Consider the following 18,547-nt stretch of genomic DNA (forward strand, 5'->3'; position numbering starts at 1 on the left):
TGTAGGCAGAGGTACACCCACACCTTCTAACAAAACATCCCACCTTTTTATAATGGTAACTATTTATTGAGTGTCAAATGGGTGGCTCTTTATATGTGCTCTTTCCTTTGTCCTCACCACAGCTCTACTGGGTAAAGGTAGGTTGAACTTATAAAATTGTTGACATGTAGCTGCTTTGTCCTGAAAAAGAGGCAATTGCATACAGTTCAAGTGATAGGGATTAACCCCATTTTCCAGATGAAGAAAATAAGGCTCAGAGAGGTTTAATTTTTTTCTTGTAAATAGAGGCTTTAGGGCTTCTACCCAGAGTTGAGTGGTTCCATATACCATGCTATTTTATTTTAAAGATATGAAACATTTTTAATCACCCCAAGAAGCATGTATACATAAATATCATATTTCATATATGTTTTGGTTTTCCAGCTCTAATATAAATAGCATACAATGGGTTGACTTAACAACAGGAATTTACTGGCTCCCAGTTTCAGAGGCTAGAGGACTTGCTTCCTCCTGAGGTCAGTATCTTCTGGCTGGGAATCTTCAGGGTTCCTTGGCTTTTCATCACATGACAAGACACATGGTAGACTCTGCTTCCTCTTCCAGATTCCATTAACTTCCAGCTCCTGTGGCTTGTCTTTTTCTCTGTATAGATTTCATTTGCTTATAAAGGGCATCAGTAATCTAGATGAAAGTCCAGACTGATTTAGACAACACCTTAAATAAAGTAACATCTTCAAGAGATCCTGTATACAATGGATTCACATGCACAGGACCAGGGGTTAGGACCTGGCCATGCCCTTTGTGGGGGACACTATTCAATCTCTAACAGTTTGCCCTCTGGAACCCAAAAAGACATGTTCTCACCACATGCCAAATACATTAATTCCATCACAACATCCCCCAAACCCTAAGCATTTCAGTAACAATGAAAATCAGTTAGGTGTGGTCTGCCTTGGGCAGAATTCCTTTTTGTCTGTGGTCCTGTGACATCTAGAAAACAAATTATTTACTTCCAATATATAATGGTGAAACAGGCATAGGATAAACATTCTTGTTCCAGAAGAGAGAAATTGGGAGGAAAACAAGCCTCACAGCTTGTGTGTTTCCTGAACACTGAACACTGAGGTGAAGGCCCCACCCACTCTGACCATCAGCGTGGGGGCCAGGCTCTCCCCAAATTCCAAGACACAAGTAGCATCATCTCCAGTCATTGGGGTGGTGGCATTCTCTCTGAAAAATGGGGTATATGGCCTGTCCTATCCAAGAACAGGGGTGAACCTGTCTTTTCTACACACATGGGTGGGTCCACTCTCTCGGACCCAGATCTCTTCAATCCCAACCTCGGTTTTCATGCTTCTGCCCTTGAAGTCACTCTACCTTCAATTCATTCCTTCTCTGTCCCACACAAAATTTGCAAAAGACCTGTTGGCTTGCAAAAACCTTGTGTGAAGTTTCAAGAGGTCCAAACCATCACACAGTAGAAGTATCCATAGATCCTTCCTGGAAAACTTCATTTCTAATGTTCACTTTCATTTAAATGGCTAACTGGCTACACATTTGGCCACACCTTCTGAACAGGTTCCTCATGGGGAACCCTGCCCTCTGGGGACTCATTCCTGAGTGCCAACTCGGGGGCGGGTGGGGACGGTCCCTGATATAGCTGCTTATGGCTCTAGTCTCAGAGTATACTATCTGGATAGGCTCAGAATTTTCCAAACAATCAATTTCTGGTTTTTTTGTGTGTAAGTGTTCAGTTCTCAGCTTATCCCTTTCCTCTTATATTTTACCATAAGCTGCAAGGAGAAGCTAGGCAGCACTTCCATACTTAGTTTAGAAATCTCCTCAGCTAAATATCCAAATTCATCACTAACAAACTCCACTTTCAATCTGACATCAGAACACAATTTTTCCAAGTTCTCTGCACCTTTATAACAGGGATCACCTTTTTTCCAATTCCCGATAGCACATTTACCATTTCCTTCTAAGGCCTCATTGAAGTACTTCTCATGTCCATATTTCTTTCAATAGTCTCTTCAAAGCAATCTAGACTTTTTCTGTCCAGTACTTCACAATTCTTCCAGCCTCTGCCCTTGACCCAATTCCAAGGTTGTTTCCACATTTTTGTGTATTTTTCATAGCAGCACCCCACTTTCCATTATCAAAAATTGTTTTAGTTTCCTGGCAGTAAAACAAATAACATCTGATTAGTTGGATTAACAACGAGAATTTATTGGCTTGTGGTTTTGAGGCTAGAAGCCTTGCTTCCATCTGGGCTCAGTATGTTCTTGCTGGCCAGCAATATTTGGGGTTCTTTGGCTTTTCTGTCACATGGCAATGAACATGGTGGCGTCTTCTCCTTGTGGCTGAAGTAGAGATAGAAATTTTTCTTTCTGATGGCCAAAATAATCAGTTCTTCCTTTAAGGCCTCTAACTCTTTTAATGAGACTTCTCACTGTTGAAGGCAGTTTCATTTGATTGTAGATATATCAACCATAGATACGATCAACTGACTAATGATTTAAATCCATGAAACATCCTCCCAGTAACAGTCAAGCCAGTGCTTGTTTGACCCAACAACTGGACACTGTCACCAAGCCAAGTTGACACATGAACCATTATGATATGTAACTGAAGCCTGCTGGATTCACAATCCCATTTCCTTCCCTCTCTCCCCAGAGAGGAGCACCATCCAGTAGGGGCATATATCACCCCATGTGTGACTTATACTTTTACTACATGTAAAAGTATCCATTAACAGATTCTTACAGTGTTTTGTAATTTTAAGTTTTATGTACTCAGTATCAGACTGTAATTTGCTTTTTTTTACCCTTCTGTGGCATGTTAGCTTTTATTTCTTTAATATTTATCCATGTTGCTATGTTTAATTGTAATTCATTTAATATAAATGCTGACTAATATTTCATTATTTGTATAAACCATAATTTATTTATGCATTCTCTGGTTGATGTGCATTTCGGTTATTTCCAATTTTCCAATATTGAAAACAGTGCTGCAATGAACATTCTTAAATGTGTCTTTTTGTACGTACACTTGAGGATTTCTCTAGCAGTGGGATTTCTGGGTCATAGAGCATGATGATCTTCAATTTCACTGGTTATTTCTGAACTGCATGCCAAAATGGCCACACCAATTCACACTTCTATTAGCCACACATGCGTTTTCTATTTCCCACATGCTCGTCGATTATTGAGCATAGTATTGTTAGATTTTTACGTTTTGCTGATATGATGGTGTAAAATGTTATCTCATCACTGTTTTCCCCATTCCCTTCCCTATTCTTTTATAAATTCAAAAGCAGCAATGGCACAACCTGCAAATATGATCTCTCTGTGTGCCGATTTGTTTTCTTAGAAGCAAGAGGGAGGAACATTGGATATGGGTTATGTTGAACCAGCCACATGGGATTTTGTTTTGTACTGGGACATTTGAGATGTACAACAACACCCAGCACTGCTGACTGTCCTTCCTGTGCTTGGAGAAGTTCCCATCTTATGATTCCTAGTAGAAACCAGAAACCACTTCACTTGCCTCCCAGGTAATGAGGGCTTAAGGAAGGTTTATGATCTGTGAATCAGACATACGCACATGAGACAAATTTAGACCATGAGGAAAGGGGTGCTGTAGTTTGCTGAAAGGGAGGAGAGGCATCCTGCTTTCAGAGGCCGTAGTGGTGGGAGTCCCAACGGTACCATCCTGCAGCTGAGCTCGTTCATGTGAACCAGACAGCAGCTGTGATAGCTGCTGTGACAGGGTTTCCATTGGAGCAGTGTAGAGGTACAATTTGTGCACTATTCCAGAATGCAACTCTAAATCTCTGGGCCTCTTAGATATTCTCTGAGCTATCTAATATCCTTTAATAGACTCCTTTTTTGCTTAAACTAGTTGGAGCCAATTCTGTTGTGACCAAGTATCCCATTATCACTCTCACTTTTTGAGGTCTTCCTTTGTGCCAGTACGTCACAGATATTATCTCTTAGCCTCTTACCCCACCCCGCAAAGCAGGTATTATTAACTCCGTTTTAGAGATAAGGAAACTAACGCAGAAGGAGTGACTTTCCTAAGGCCATGTTGTTAGTGAAAGGCTAGCATTTTTTGACCACTGTTTTAACAAATGAATAAGACCAAACATACCCACCCCCTCCCTTCTACCAATTTCTTAAAGGTGGTGGTTTTGAGTTGTCTCTTCTCTCTTTTCCTTTTTTCACCTCTACCTCATTCTTTTTTTGATGCAATTTTATTGAGATATCTTCACATACCCTGTAATCATTCAAAGTGTACAATCAATGTTATCATATAGTGTACATTCATCACCAAAATCAATTTTTGACCATTTTTATTACTTACTCCAAAAAGTAAAAATAAGAATAAGAATAAAAATAAAAATGAAAAAGAACACCCCAAACATCCCATATCCCTTAATACCCCCTATTTATTTATTTATTTGTCCTTATTTTTTAATTCATCTCTCCCTACACTGGTTAAAGCGAATGTCAGAAACAAAATTTTCATAATCACATGGTCATACTGTAAAAGCTATATAGTTATACATTCATCTTCAAGAATGAAAGCTACAGGAATAGTTCAACAGTTTCAGGTATTTTCTTCTAGCTATTCTAATCTATCAAAATGCATAAGAATAACCTACAGAATGACCTCTCAACTTTATTTGAAATCTCTCATCCACTGAAACTTTTTGTTTCATTTCTCTCCCCCATTTTGGTCAAGAAGTCTTTCTCAATCCCATGATGCCAGAGCCAAGCTCATCCTCAGGAGTCATGTCCTACATTGTCAGGGAGATTTCTATACCTGGGCATCGTGTCCCACACAGCGGTGAAGGCAATGGGTGTACCTGTGGAGTTGACTTAGAGAGAGGGGACATGTCTGAGCAAAAAAAAAGAGGTGCTCTGGGGTGATTCTTAGGCATAATTATAAGTGGGCTTAACTTCTCTTCAGGAATAAGTTTCACAAGGGCAGGTCCCAAGATTGAAGCTATCAGGAATTCCCCAGGAAAGAAAGTTTAATATTTTTACCTTTTTCTCCAGTCCCTCAAGGGGGCTTTACAAATACTTTTTTATTCACTGCCCAAATTACTTTGGGATGTTTCAAGGCATCACACTAACCTGTACAAACCAACAAATTCTCACTCCCTATTCAAGGCTCCATGTAATTATGGTTTGGATAAACTGACTATACAAGTTAAATTAGATATCATGCTATAGAAAATATAAATTTTGCACCAAATAAGCATCTCTTCCTTTGATCTTCCACAGAAGTTGAAGTGTTAAAAGATGGTTGTGCTGGTTTGAAAGAAGTATGTACCCTAGAAAAGCCATGTTTTAATCCTGATCCAATTTTGTGGGAGCAATCTTTTCTTTTAATCCCTATTCAATAATGTAGGTAGGACTCTTTTGATTAGATTATCTCCATGGAGAAGTGGCACACCCAATTGTGTGTTTTAACTTTTGATTAGATGGAGATGTGACTCCATCCATTACAAGTGGGTCTTGATTAGTTTACTGGAACCTTTTAAAAGAGGAAACATTTTGGAGAATGCAGCAGCCACGAGAGACAGAGCCACGAGAACCACAGAGCCCACGCAGTCAGAGACCTTTGGAGATGAAGAAGGAGTATGTCCCCACGAAAGCTGCATGGAACAAGAAGCCTGGAGAGAAAGCTAGTGGATGCCGCCTTGTTTGCAACGTGCTTTTCCAGTTTAGAGAGAAACCCTGAACTTCATTGGCCTTTTTTGAGTGGCAGTAACCTCTTGTTGGTGCCTTAATTTGGACATTTTTATGGACTTTCTTTAGTTGGGACATTTTCATGCCATAGAACTGTAAACTTGTAACCTGTTAAATTCCCCGTTTTAAAAGCATTTGATTTCTGGTATATTGCATTCCGGCAGCTAGCAAACTACAACAATCAATATTATCCTTTACCCTTTAGTTCGATTTACCTTAGTCCTAACTAGATCTGCTTCATTCATATCTCTAATTGGAGTCTCTTCTCTTTTTCAGTTTTTTTTTTTACCACTTGCTGTATGAGGTAACGCTGACTTTCAGAGCTGCAGAACTCTAGCTGTGAGTTTCAGATGTTACACAGCTCCCAAAGATCCAGGGACCAACCAGGTTATACACAAATTGCTCAGCATTTCAGAATTCAGAAACAACACTACAACTCCAGAATAGATAACCGCTGTAGGAACTTACAATCTAGGAACCTTTCTATAAGCCTTCTCCTGATAGCCTATGCTCTTGAATTCAATTCTCAGAGTTTGCACATTATAGTTCATATTAGTGAGGCGTTATAATGTTTGTCTTTTCGTTTCTGGCTTATTGCACTCAATATACTGTCCTCAAGGTCCATTCACCTATTTGCATGCCACACAACTTCATTCTTTTCTGCAGCCAACTCAAACCTCCACTGTATTTATAGACCACAGTTTGTTCTTCTGTTCATCAGTCGATGTACCCTTCGGCCACCTCCATCCATTGCAAATTGTGAACGCTACCACCATCAACCCCAGTGTACAAATGTCCACTCATGTCTCTGCTTTCAGTTGTTTCAAGCATGTACCTAATAATGGGGTTACAGGATCATATAGCAATCCTATACTTAGCCTCCTGTGGAACTACCACACTGCCCTCCAGAGGGACTGCTTCATTCTACTATTCTACCAACAGTGAATAGGGAACAGTACATCCCTCTCTCCACATTTTCTCCAGCACTTCTGTTTTTTTTTAAACAGTTTTATTCACACACCATATAATTCACGCTAAGTAAAGCGTCAGCGGTTCCCGATATAACCACTTAGTTATGCATTCACCACCACACTCTATATGAGGGCATTTCCATTTCTTCCACTAAGAAAGAGGAAGAGGTAGAAAAAGAATAATGAAGAACAAAAAATCACAAATAAAAATTAAAAAATTAAATTAAATTAAAAGGAGAAACATCAATAATAACATCAAGAATCCCATACCTCTCCCCCATATGCCCCTCTTACTGACATTTAGCTTTGGTATATTACTTTTATTACATTTACTGGAAGCGCGTTACAGTGTTATTGTTAACTATAGACTCCAGTTTGCATTGATAATATTTTTTCCATATACCATCTTACTTTCAACATTGCAATATTGACATTCATTTGTTTTCTCCCATGTAAAAGCGTTTTATATTTGTACATTTAATTGCCATCGTTGACCACTCTAGGTTTCTCTAAATTATACAGTCTCAGTCTTTGTCTTCTTCCTTTCCTTCTGGTGTGATGCATGCTCCCTTGCCTTCCTCTTTCAACCATACTCACACTCATCTTTGTTCAGTATACAGTATTGTGCTACCATCAGATAGTATTGTGCTATCCATTTCTGGATCTATACAATCAATCCTGTTGAATGTTCTGTACTCATGCAGCATCAAATGCCTTATCTTTGCCCTCTTTCTGTCCCCCGAAAACTTGTGTTCTCACCTTTAACTCTCAAAGTTTGCTCATTAATGTTAGTTCATATTAGTGAGACCATACAGTATTTGTTTTTTGTTTTTGGCTAGTTTTACTCAAAATAATGTTCTCAAGCTTCATCCAGGTTGTTGCATGCTTTATGACTTTATTCTGTCTTAATGTTGCATAATATTCCATTGTCTATGTATGCACCATGGTTTGTTTATCCACTCATCCGGTGAAGGACATTTGGACTCTCTTGGCAATCATGAATAATGCCACTATAAATATTGGCATGAAAATGTCCGTTCGTGTCCCTGCCTTCAGTTCCTCTGAATATTTACTTAGTAATGAGATTGCTGGATCATATGGCAGCTCTATATTTAGCTTCCCTGAGATGGTGCCAAACTGCCTTCCAGAGCAGTTGCACCAATCTACTTTACCACCAACAGTGGATAAGTGTGCCTCTTTTCCCACATCCTCTCCAGCACTTGTTTTCTGTTGTTTGTTTTTTTTTTTTGATGATGGCCACTCTAATAGGTGTGAGATGATATCTCATTGTGGTCTTGATTTGCATTTCCCTAATAGCCAGTGAAGTTGAGCATCTTTTCATGTTTTTGAGCCATTTGTATTTCCTCTTCAGAAAAGTGTCTGACCATGTCTTTTGACTAATTTTTAATCAGGTTGCCTTTTTGTTGTTGATATTTGGTTTCCAAATATTATCTCCTATTGCATAAGCTGCCTTTTTACTTTTCTGACAAGGTCCTTTGATGCACAAAAGTGTTTAATTTTGTGAGATCCTAATTATTTATTTCTTTCATTGTTTGTGCTTTGGGTGGAAGGTCTAGAAAACCACCTCCTATCACAAGATCTTTAAGATATTTCTCTACATTTTCTTCTAAAAGTTTTTTGTTCTTAGCTCTAATTTAGGTCTTTCATCCTAAACTAAAAATTTCATCATTCAATTTTTGCATAAGATGTGAGATAGGAGCCCTCTTTCATTCTTTTGGGCATGGATATCCAGTTCTCCAAACACTATTTATGAAGAGGCTGCTCTGTCCCAGTTGAGTTGGTTTGACCTCCTTATCAAAGATCAGTTGTTCATAAATGAGAGGGTCTGTTTCTGAGCACTCAATTCAATTTCATTGGTCAACACATCTATCTTTATGCCAGAACCATGCCGTTTTGACCTGTATAGCTTTATAATATGCTTTAAAGTCAGGTAGTGTGAGATTTCCTACTTCACTCCTCTTTCTCAAGATATTTTTAGCTATTCGGGGCACCTGCCCTTCCAAATTATTTTGGTTATTGGTTTTTCTATTTCTGCAAAGTAAATTGTTGGGATTTTAATTGGAATTGCATTGAATCTATAAATCAATTTGGGTAGCATTGACATCTTAACTATATTTAGTCTTCCAATCCATGAACATGGTATGTCTTTCCATTTACTTAGATCTTCTTTGATTTTTCTTAGAAATTTCTTTTAGTTTTCTGTATAGATCTTTGCAGCCATGATTAAATTTATTCCTAAATATTTGATTCTTTTGGTTGCTATTGTAAATGGATTTTATTTTCTTGATTTCTTCCTCAGACTTCTCATTACTAGAGTATAGAAATGCTACTGATTTAGGGTAGTTGATCTTGTACCCTGATGTTTTGCTGTATTCATTCATTATCTCTAGTACCTTTGCTGAAGATTTTTTGGGATTTTTGACTTATAGTATCATATCATCTGCAAATAGTGAAAGTTTTGCTCTTTCTTTCCAATCTGAATGCCTTTTACTTCTCTTTCTACTTAATTGCTCTGGTTAGAACTTCCAGCACAATGTTGAATAACAGTGGTGACAGTGGGATCCTTGTCTTGTGCCTCATCCTAGTGGGAAAGCTGTAAAACTTTCACCATTGAGTAGCTAGCTGTGGGTTTTTCATATTCCCTCTGTCACACTGAGGAAGTTCCCTTCTATTCCTAGCCTTTGAAGTGTTTTCCTCAAGAAAGGATGTTGATCCACCAGGAGCTCTTGGGCACCAGGGAGCAAAAGGGGCCTCCAGGGAAAGATGGGGGAGCTGCTGCAGATTTCTGCAGTAAGGAAACAGATGTTCTTTGGGCCCCAAACCACGTTTTCTCCAACTCTGCTGTATTGTGGCCTGAGACTTCACTGGGAGTGGATTTCTCCTGGTGACTTTCAAATAAAAATTCCAAAGAGCATCACCATCAAAGGCCCCTCTTTGTTGCATCAAAGAAGCCCCTAGCTGCTCTTGTGGCCTTGGTCTCCTCCCTCCACCCCCTAGCCCTTTGCCTATGAAAAACCTTTCTATATTGTGGGTGGATGGATGTGCTTGTGATTATGCTCTGCCTCTTAGTCACCAAAACTTCCAAGTAAATAATATCTCCCATGAGAAAATAAAAGGCTATTGCAGTTTGTCAAATACCTTTTCTGTATCAATCAAGATGATCATGTAGTTTTTCCACTTTGATTTGTTGATGTGGTGTGTTACACTAATTGATTTTCTTGTGGTAAACCAGCCTTGCATACCTGGAATAAATTCCACTTGATCATGGTGCATAATTATTTTAATGTGCTGCTGGATTCAATTTGTAAGTATTTTTGTTGAGGATTTTTGCATGTATATTCATTAAAGAGATTGGTCTGTAATTTTGCTTTCTAGTAGTATCTCTGTCTGGCTTTGGTACTAGACTGATGCTGGCTTCATAGAAGGAGTTAGGCAACTTTTCCTACTATTCAATTTTTTGAAGAGTTTGAACAGCATTGATACCAATTCCTGAATGCTTGGTAGAATTCACATGGGAAGACTTCTGGTCCTGAAGCTGTTGTTTTGGGGAGCTTTTTGATATCTGATTCAATCTCTTTACTTGTGATTAGTTTGTTGAGGTTGTCTATTTCTTCTTGAGTCAATGTTGGTTGTTCAGGCTTTTCTAGGAAGTTGTTTATTTCATCTACGTTGTCTTGTTTATAGCATATAGTTGCTAGTAGTATCCTCTCATTATTTCCTTTATTTCTGCAGGATCAGTAGTTATGTCCCCTTTCCCATTTCTGATTTTATTTATTTGCATCCCCCCCACCCTTTGTCAGCCTAGCTAAGGGTCCACTAATTATATTGATTTTCTCAAAGAACCATCTTCTGGTTTTGTTGATCCCTTCCATTGTTTTCATGTTCTCAATTTCATTTATTTCTGTTCTGATCTTTGTTATCTCTTTCTATTTACTTTGGAGTTAGTTTGCTGTTTTTTCTCTAGTTCCTCCAGGTGAACAGTTAATTCTTCAATATTTAAATTTTTCTTCTTTTTTAATACAAGCATTTAGGGCAATAAATTTCCCTCTCAGCACTGCCTTTGCTGCATCCCATAAGGCTTGATATGTTGTGTTTTCACTTTCATTTGCCTCAAATATTTACTGATTTCTCTTGTAATTTCTCCTTTGATCTACTAGTTGTTTAAGAGTATGCTGTTTAGCGTCTATGTATTTTGTAATTTTTCTGGCCTTTCTCCTGTTATTGATTTCCAACTGCATTCCGTTATGATCTGAGAAAGTGTTTTGTATAATTTCAATCTTAAATCTCTCGAGACTTGCTTTGTGACCCAACGTGTGATCTATCCTTGAGAATGATCTGTGAGCACTTGAATAAATGTGTATCCCTTGTTGTGGGGTGTGATGTTCTGTAAAAGCTTGCTGAATCTAGTCAATTTACTGTACTATCCACCATCTCTGTTTCTTTATTCGTCCTCTGTCTGGATGTTCTATCCATTGATGGAAAAGGTGTATTGAAGTCTCCAGCTATAATTGTAGAGGTGCTTACTTCTCCCTTCAGTGTTGTCAGTGTGTCTCACTCACTTTTAAGCCCTGGAGTAGGTAATTAAGATTGTTTACTAGTTCCCAGAACATCCAGGATTATAATACCCAGCTCTGGTTCCATCTTCTTACACCCACTCATGCAGTTAAGTGTAATAATGAAACAAATATAATAGATAAAGGACTTTGGGAAAAGAATATCATGAAAAGTAAAGAAGAAATGGTGAAATCCCCTGATGCTCTAGTTTTCCCTAAACTGTTATATGGTGTGGTGGTTAGATTCAGTTGTCAACTTGGCCAGCTGAAGGTGCCTAGATCTATTGCTGTGGACATGAGCCAATGGTGTGTGAACCTCATCTGTCGCTGATTACATCTGCAGTCAGCTAGGAGGCACACCTGCTGCAATGAATGATGTTTGATTTAATTGGCTGGTGCTTAAATGAGAGAGCTCAATGTAGCACAGCCCAAGCAGCTCAGCATGCCTCATCTCAGCACTTGCAGCTCAACCCATGCCTTTGGAGATGCAGAAAGGAATCACCCCGGGGAAAGTTGTTGGAACCCAGAGGCCTGGAGAGAAGACCAGCAGAGATTGCCCTGTGCCTTCCCATGTAAGAAAGAACCTCAGTTGAAAGTTAGCAGCCTTTCCTCTGAAGAACTAATGAAATAATTCCCCTTTTATTAAAAACCAATCTGTCTCTGGTATGTTGCATTCCAGCAGCCAGCAAACTAGAACATATGGTGTACAACATGACATGATGAAAAGGGTATATACTTTTGGAATTATCTAGATCTGTTTGAATCCCAATGATTCTGCTTTCTGGCTGTGTGACCTTGGGCAAATTAGATAACCTAAACTTTTCTGAGGCTCAGTTTCTTCTTGGGGGGTTGTTGTGCAGTTTAGAAATAATGTATGTAAATTATTCAAAGAGCAGGCATGATTTTTATCAAACAGGTCAGGAGCTGACTTGGAGCGTTCTCTGTTCCTGGCCTATGCCCTCCTTCCCCACCCAACACACACACACAATGTGCACATAATGCACAACACATGCACATACACGTATGATACATACAAACCCACAACTACCCCCTACACTACACATACCACACACAAATGACATACCACACACATGCACACACCCCCACACCACACACACCCAATATACATGCCACACTCACACCACACACACACCTATACCACATACTCACACCACACACACAGAACATACCACACATACCACACACACATACTCTGTATATGCACACAACACACGCGCATCACTCGTGCAAATACCAGACACATAATACATGCACAGACACACCCAGGCTCCCTCTAGGTCTCTTTCCCTTCCATTCAGCTGTGAAAAGGGAGAATTGCTGTTATGATTTGAACATTTTAAAGGCCATTCTGATTTTACTGGGAGGATGAACATGGGAAAAAAGGGTTTCAATTTCACCACTCTTCCTGAGAGGTTCAAGGACATAAATGGAGGGAAAGGACAAAGATTCAATTCAGACTATAGGTTTACAAAGACTAATAAAAAACTTATCAGCTTTGCTATTTGGTTGTAGATCTGGCAAACAGGTTTTTGAGGAAGAACAGGTCAAAACCATGGCCTGAACTAAAATAATGGTTTGGGGTGATGATTTGTCTTGTATTTTCACAGATAAGTTACAAGTTAACTTCTTGCTTTACTCAGATAGATTTGGCTGGAAGATAAGAAACCTTGGGCCCAGTCACTACCCAAGAGATGTGAAAAATACACCCAAGTCTACTTACAGGTATATTTTGTGTTTCCTAAAATGATTCTTTGGGGGGATAGGATGAACCCTCCTTGACCCTCAGAAGGAATTTAATTTCTTGAGCACTCTACAGTAAGCACCTTACCTATGTTATCTCATAACATCCTCATCAGTTAGGGCCTCCTTTCCTTCCTGTATTACAGATTATAAAACCGAATTAAGTAACCTGCCCAGTATAACTCAGGATTCAAGCCCAGGCAGTCCAACTCCAGACCTGTACTTCTACCCACTGTACTTTACAAGAGGCTGTCTGGTGCAGTTGATGCTGGGGTTTATTGTCATCAAGGGCAAGGTCAAAGATGGACCATAGCCTGCTGCTGCCTGAGATTGTAGTCTGCAGTAGGTCTGGCTTATGGAAGACTGTGTAGGTGGAAATCCCTGGGAAAGGTGCTTTCCCATCATCTTGCAAGGGGTCTAGTCAAGATGAAACTGGAGTACCACCCCGTTAACATGGTGGAACCACCTCTCCAGAGATCCACAGTTCTGCTAGGGCCCAGAGCACCCCTCCAATTTCCTCCAAAAGGGACATTGTAGATACAGCTGTGACATTGCTATGAGAGGTTTTGAGAGGTTGCGCCATTGGGAGGGCATTTCCATTTCAGTGTGTGTACCAGCCATTCCTCTTATCCACCAATGACCTTCTTAAAGTTTGATTCCCAGAACAATTTTTAATGTCTAACCTAATCAAAATCAAGCCCCGAGATTATCCAAACATTTTAACACTCAAGCACCCTAGAACTCATTTCTTATTTCTCTTCTCTTCTCCATCTCTATTCACTCCCTTGGTGGCCTGGGTGACCTCATCTTGTCTCACAGCTTTGATTACCTTCTATTTGCTGTAGATTCCCCAAATTATATCTTCAGGCCGCATATACTTGGCAACGTCATTGGATATTCGATGGATTTCTCAAACATCCAAATCTAAATCTCTGAACTCCTCCACCCCCTGCAATCTGCATTACTTGCAATATTTCCCAGTCTCATTTGATGGCAACTCTTGTGAAATTGGAGTCAGCCTTAACTCCTCTTTCTCACATCCTATATTTAATGTATCAACATATCTTGTTGAAACTTCCTTCAAAACTTTACTTAGGGTCAGAGCACCTCTCATCACCTCTCCTGCTTCCACCCTGGCCCAAGTCGGCATCAACCACTAAATGGATATGGCAATAGCTTTGTATCTGTTGTTATTTGCTTCCTTCTTTGCCCTTTCAGGCTAATTCAACACTGTTGCCAGAGCGATTCTATTAAAATATAAATTAGATCATGTCACTCCTTTCCTAAAAATCCTCCAAAAGTCTAAAATACTCCACGCAATTTGGCTTTTTTACTTCCCTGTCCTCATCTCCCTATAGGATCCCCCCTCATTTATTCTGTGCTAGCCACGTTGCTACTGCTTGAACGTACTGCTGCTGTCTCAGGGCTTTTGCACTGACTGCCCCTCTGCCTGGAATGTTCCTCCTCTACTTACATGACTCTCCTCCTCCCCCTTTTTAAGTCTTTGATGATACGTTACCTTTTTAGTGAGACTCATCCTGACCATGCCTTAAAATTGCAAACAGTTCTTCTCAGATTCCCAGCACTTCTTATCCTCCTTACCTTACTTTCCCCCATCTCACATACTAAGTAATGTATTTCTTTACTTTATTTATTGTCTCTTCCCCCCACAAGACATAAGCTCCATGAGAGCTATGATTTCTGCCTGACTTGTTCACTGATATATCCTTAGTGCCTAGAATAATGCCCATAGGAGCTTAGTAGATATTGTTGAATGAGATATTTCCCTTAAATTGGAATTCCTCTGGGGAAAGAGGCTGTATTGGAATGTAATTGAAATGCTTTTGATACTTCTCATATTTATAAGTGCTAGGCTCTTCTTTCAATGTGGATTCTTTCCGTTTATCCTTGTACAGACACAGCATCTCAGAGTTGAAATACCTCCTGCACAGCCTTCCCTGTTTTCTCTGCTTTTCCAATTAAGTTGCACTGGTCTAGTGAACTGCCCACTGGAGCTCACCTTAGTCAGGTCCCTGCTGCTCTGGGGAACCTGGAATGGTCTCTTTCAGTATAACCTCAATGAGCTTCCTGGATCTCTTGCCCAGGTGTTGATACTCCATGAAACTGAATCTCTTCTATTCTTGAGTGCGGCTCCTCAACAGAGCATGTTCCAAGCTCTCCTAAAGTCTGTCTCTGTGTTTTCTTTTTCTTCCTTTTTTTTTTTTTAACTTGAGCCCCTACCTGTGAGACAGAGACATAGACGAGAAGCAACCATGCATTTGAGGACCCATATATTCAGTGGTACAAAAGTTAAAGGATTTCTTCAAGGTTGAAGATGAGAATTACTTTGTGTTATTTAAAGAAAATGATACAGAGGAGTCAGTGTTAAGACAAAAAAAAATCAGAAATTCTGAAGTTAGAATTGATCAGTAGGCTAAAATTCTTTACAAATTTAATGAGCTTTCAGCATTGTGCTATTTGCTGGGCTTAAAACAAACAAAAGAAATAACAAAAAACAAGAATCGTTCTTTAGGTAGGACAGTGAAGTCTAATGCATCTATTTCCCCTGCTATGTACAGTTTCCATTTCATTCTGCGATCCCACTAAACTTGGGTGGCTGCCTTTGGGTTTTCAACACTGCGGGGGATGATTTAAATCTAAATAAAAATAAAAACCGCTGCTTTTATTGGACTTTCATTTTATAAGTTGATGAAAACATTTCATACACACATTAGTTTTTTGTAACCCAATCTTAGTACTTGCTGAGTCCCAGAAGGGCTGTTTCATTACTTGGGAGTCCCTTGAGTCTGCATTATTCCTCCAAGGCAGAAGGAGAAAATGCTCTCAGTGAAGCTGGAATAGTATTTGTATTTGAAAGAATTCACATATAAGGAGATGCACATTCACAGGTATAAGCACACACATGCACAATCTTTCTCTTACACAGGAAATGTGATAAAATTATAGAGTTTAGAATTGAAAGGACCTTAGAGATCACCTGTTTCAACACTGACATGTTACATGTGAGGGCACTCCTGCCCAGACAGGTTAAGTATCTTATTAAAGTCATGGGCTTCTCGTGGAAGAAACCAGACTACAATTCAGGTTTTCTGAGCTGAGCCTAATTTTCTTTCTGCTACACTACATTGCCTCCCAAATAAGATAACGTATATGAAATTACTTTGGAAACTGGAATGTATTATACAGGTATTGGACGTGGAGAGGAATGGTGTGGGATGGAGACTGGCAATGAGCTTTCTTTTTAGAAGCGAGCGTGAGGTGCACCAGTTTCTTTCTAAAGAAAGTAAGTTAATGTTACATGAATCCCATATCACGTTTCTAAGTAGGTTCCTGGGTATGGCCTCCAGAAAATAAGTATCAAAGGGGTCAACCCAAAATGCATTCTTCATTCAAGTACATTTATGCATCTTACCTTTTTTCCTTCCTTCTCACCTCTCTGTAGTCCTCCCTCTAGTGTCCAACTTTAATTCTTGCATAGATGAGAATAAAGCTAGCATGCCTACCACACAAAATATTTATGTATTCTTTATTAAAATCACCTGGCATATTTCTCTGACTATATGAAAAGCTGTCATCGTGAGCCAATTAGAATGCCTTTTATACCAGCAGGAATAATTGACTAATATAAAGGCCTGGATGGTGTTTAGAAAAGTATTTAAAATGATTTTATGATTAAAGTAACATACAAATTTTGTTACTAAATTGTGTTTGATAGATGTAAATCACATAAAGTCCTTCTAATTAATAGAAATATGTAAATGACAAATATAACATTTTTTAAAGGGAGAAGCCCACTTAACTAACTCATACATCATTAAAAAATTACTATTTAAATACTTGAAACACTGATAATTAGTAAATATTATTGAAAATTACTTGAAGGATGGAAAAATTGTTTAGTTACTATTAATATATTAATTTGCCTTATTTAAAGATGTATTAATTATTAATAGTTTTAAATTAGTCTTATGTTGCCCCTTTCACATACATATTTCAGCCCTCATCCATTGTAATCTATATGGTTTCTTGAAAGAAATTTGCCCAACATTTCAGTGTTTTAATTGGGACTCTTGCCAGTGTATAAAATATTGGCATGAGCACCCATACCTCATTGGTATGAGACTCTCAGGTAGCCTTGCCTAGAAGCTTTGAATTTAGGGTTCGAGATTGCTAGCAAAGTCTGTAAACTTAGAATCTTTTCCAGGCCGTAGCACATGGTCAGTGTGTGCATTGAGGAGAAGGGGGGCTGTGCACCCTTTCCTGCCCTCTTCCCTGTCTCTGCCTCCTGCTTTGATCTGTCCTTCCACAGTCTTCCTCAGCTTCTAGGAAAACACGCATGTGAGCCACACACACGCCACACCACATACACACATGACATGCTCATTCTGTAGGCTGAAAGGTAGGAAATTATTAAGACGGACAGACCTAGCTAGAACTTAGAGAAGGAAGTGGTCGCAGGTTTGCTGGTTTATCATGCAGCAATCTGAGGCAGACACCGTCCACCTCTTCCTCTCTTAGGGAAACCGTCAAATAACAAGGTGATAAAAATTAAGTTGCAAATAAAAGTTTTTACAGTTGTATAACAAAAAAGTAAATTCTAATGACTTTTACCTAAAAAAATCCAATCACAGGGTTGCTTTATTGCCTGGTTAATGGAATGGGCAGAGTGAGCCAGCTGTGCAGGGCAGGGGCTGGGTGCTGGTTGCTTATATTTGAATGGACTTCAGGGAGGGGTTTCACTGCATTCCTGAAGTAGGAAGTGGAGGCGGCTGTTGCTTTTTCTGCCTGCACCTTTTCCCATCCCTGCTTTTGGTGACAGATGGGACTTAGGAGAGGCTAATCATAGTCCCTTGTCCTCTAGCCACAGGGGTGGTCCAGGGATAGTCACAGGGCAGGGCAGTCAGTTTTTCTTCCTTCATGAGGCTGAAAGGGCCTTAGTCTAGAACTCTGGCAGCCAAGCCAGTGGGGATAAGCAGACCAAGAGAATTAAATCTACATCAAGATAGAAGCAGCAATGGCAGTCCCAGAAAGAATGTCCTGGTGTTGTCTAAGTCTCTGGATCCAGTTGTCCCCATGGCCACTCGTCCCCATATCCTTTTTTTTTTTCCTGCAGTTTAGTATTTGATGTAAGTTAACTTGAAAAGGGTTTTGGTTACTTACAACTGAAAGAATCTTGAGTAATACAGATATGCCTCCAGGTTTGGGGTCTGAGATGCTTTGGTGGGGAATGGTTGCAACTGAAGAAACTCCAACTTCAATTAGCTTAAGCAGAAAATAAATGTATTGACTCTTGGAACAAGAACATCCAGGAGAGGCTGTCACTTCAGGCTCCCCTGGATTCTGTCACTGAAATGGTTATCTTTGCGATCCCACTCTTTCTCTGACCCTCTGCTCCACTTTCCTCAGTGTTGATTTATTCTCAAATCAACATCCCCAACTGCACTCCGCTTCAGGCTTGCAA

Source organism: Tamandua tetradactyla, chromosome 12 (genome assembly GCF_023851605.1).
Source record: "Tamandua tetradactyla isolate mTamTet1 chromosome 12, mTamTet1.pri, whole genome shotgun sequence".
Classification (NCBI taxonomy): domain Eukaryota; kingdom Metazoa; phylum Chordata; class Mammalia; order Pilosa; family Myrmecophagidae; genus Tamandua; species Tamandua tetradactyla.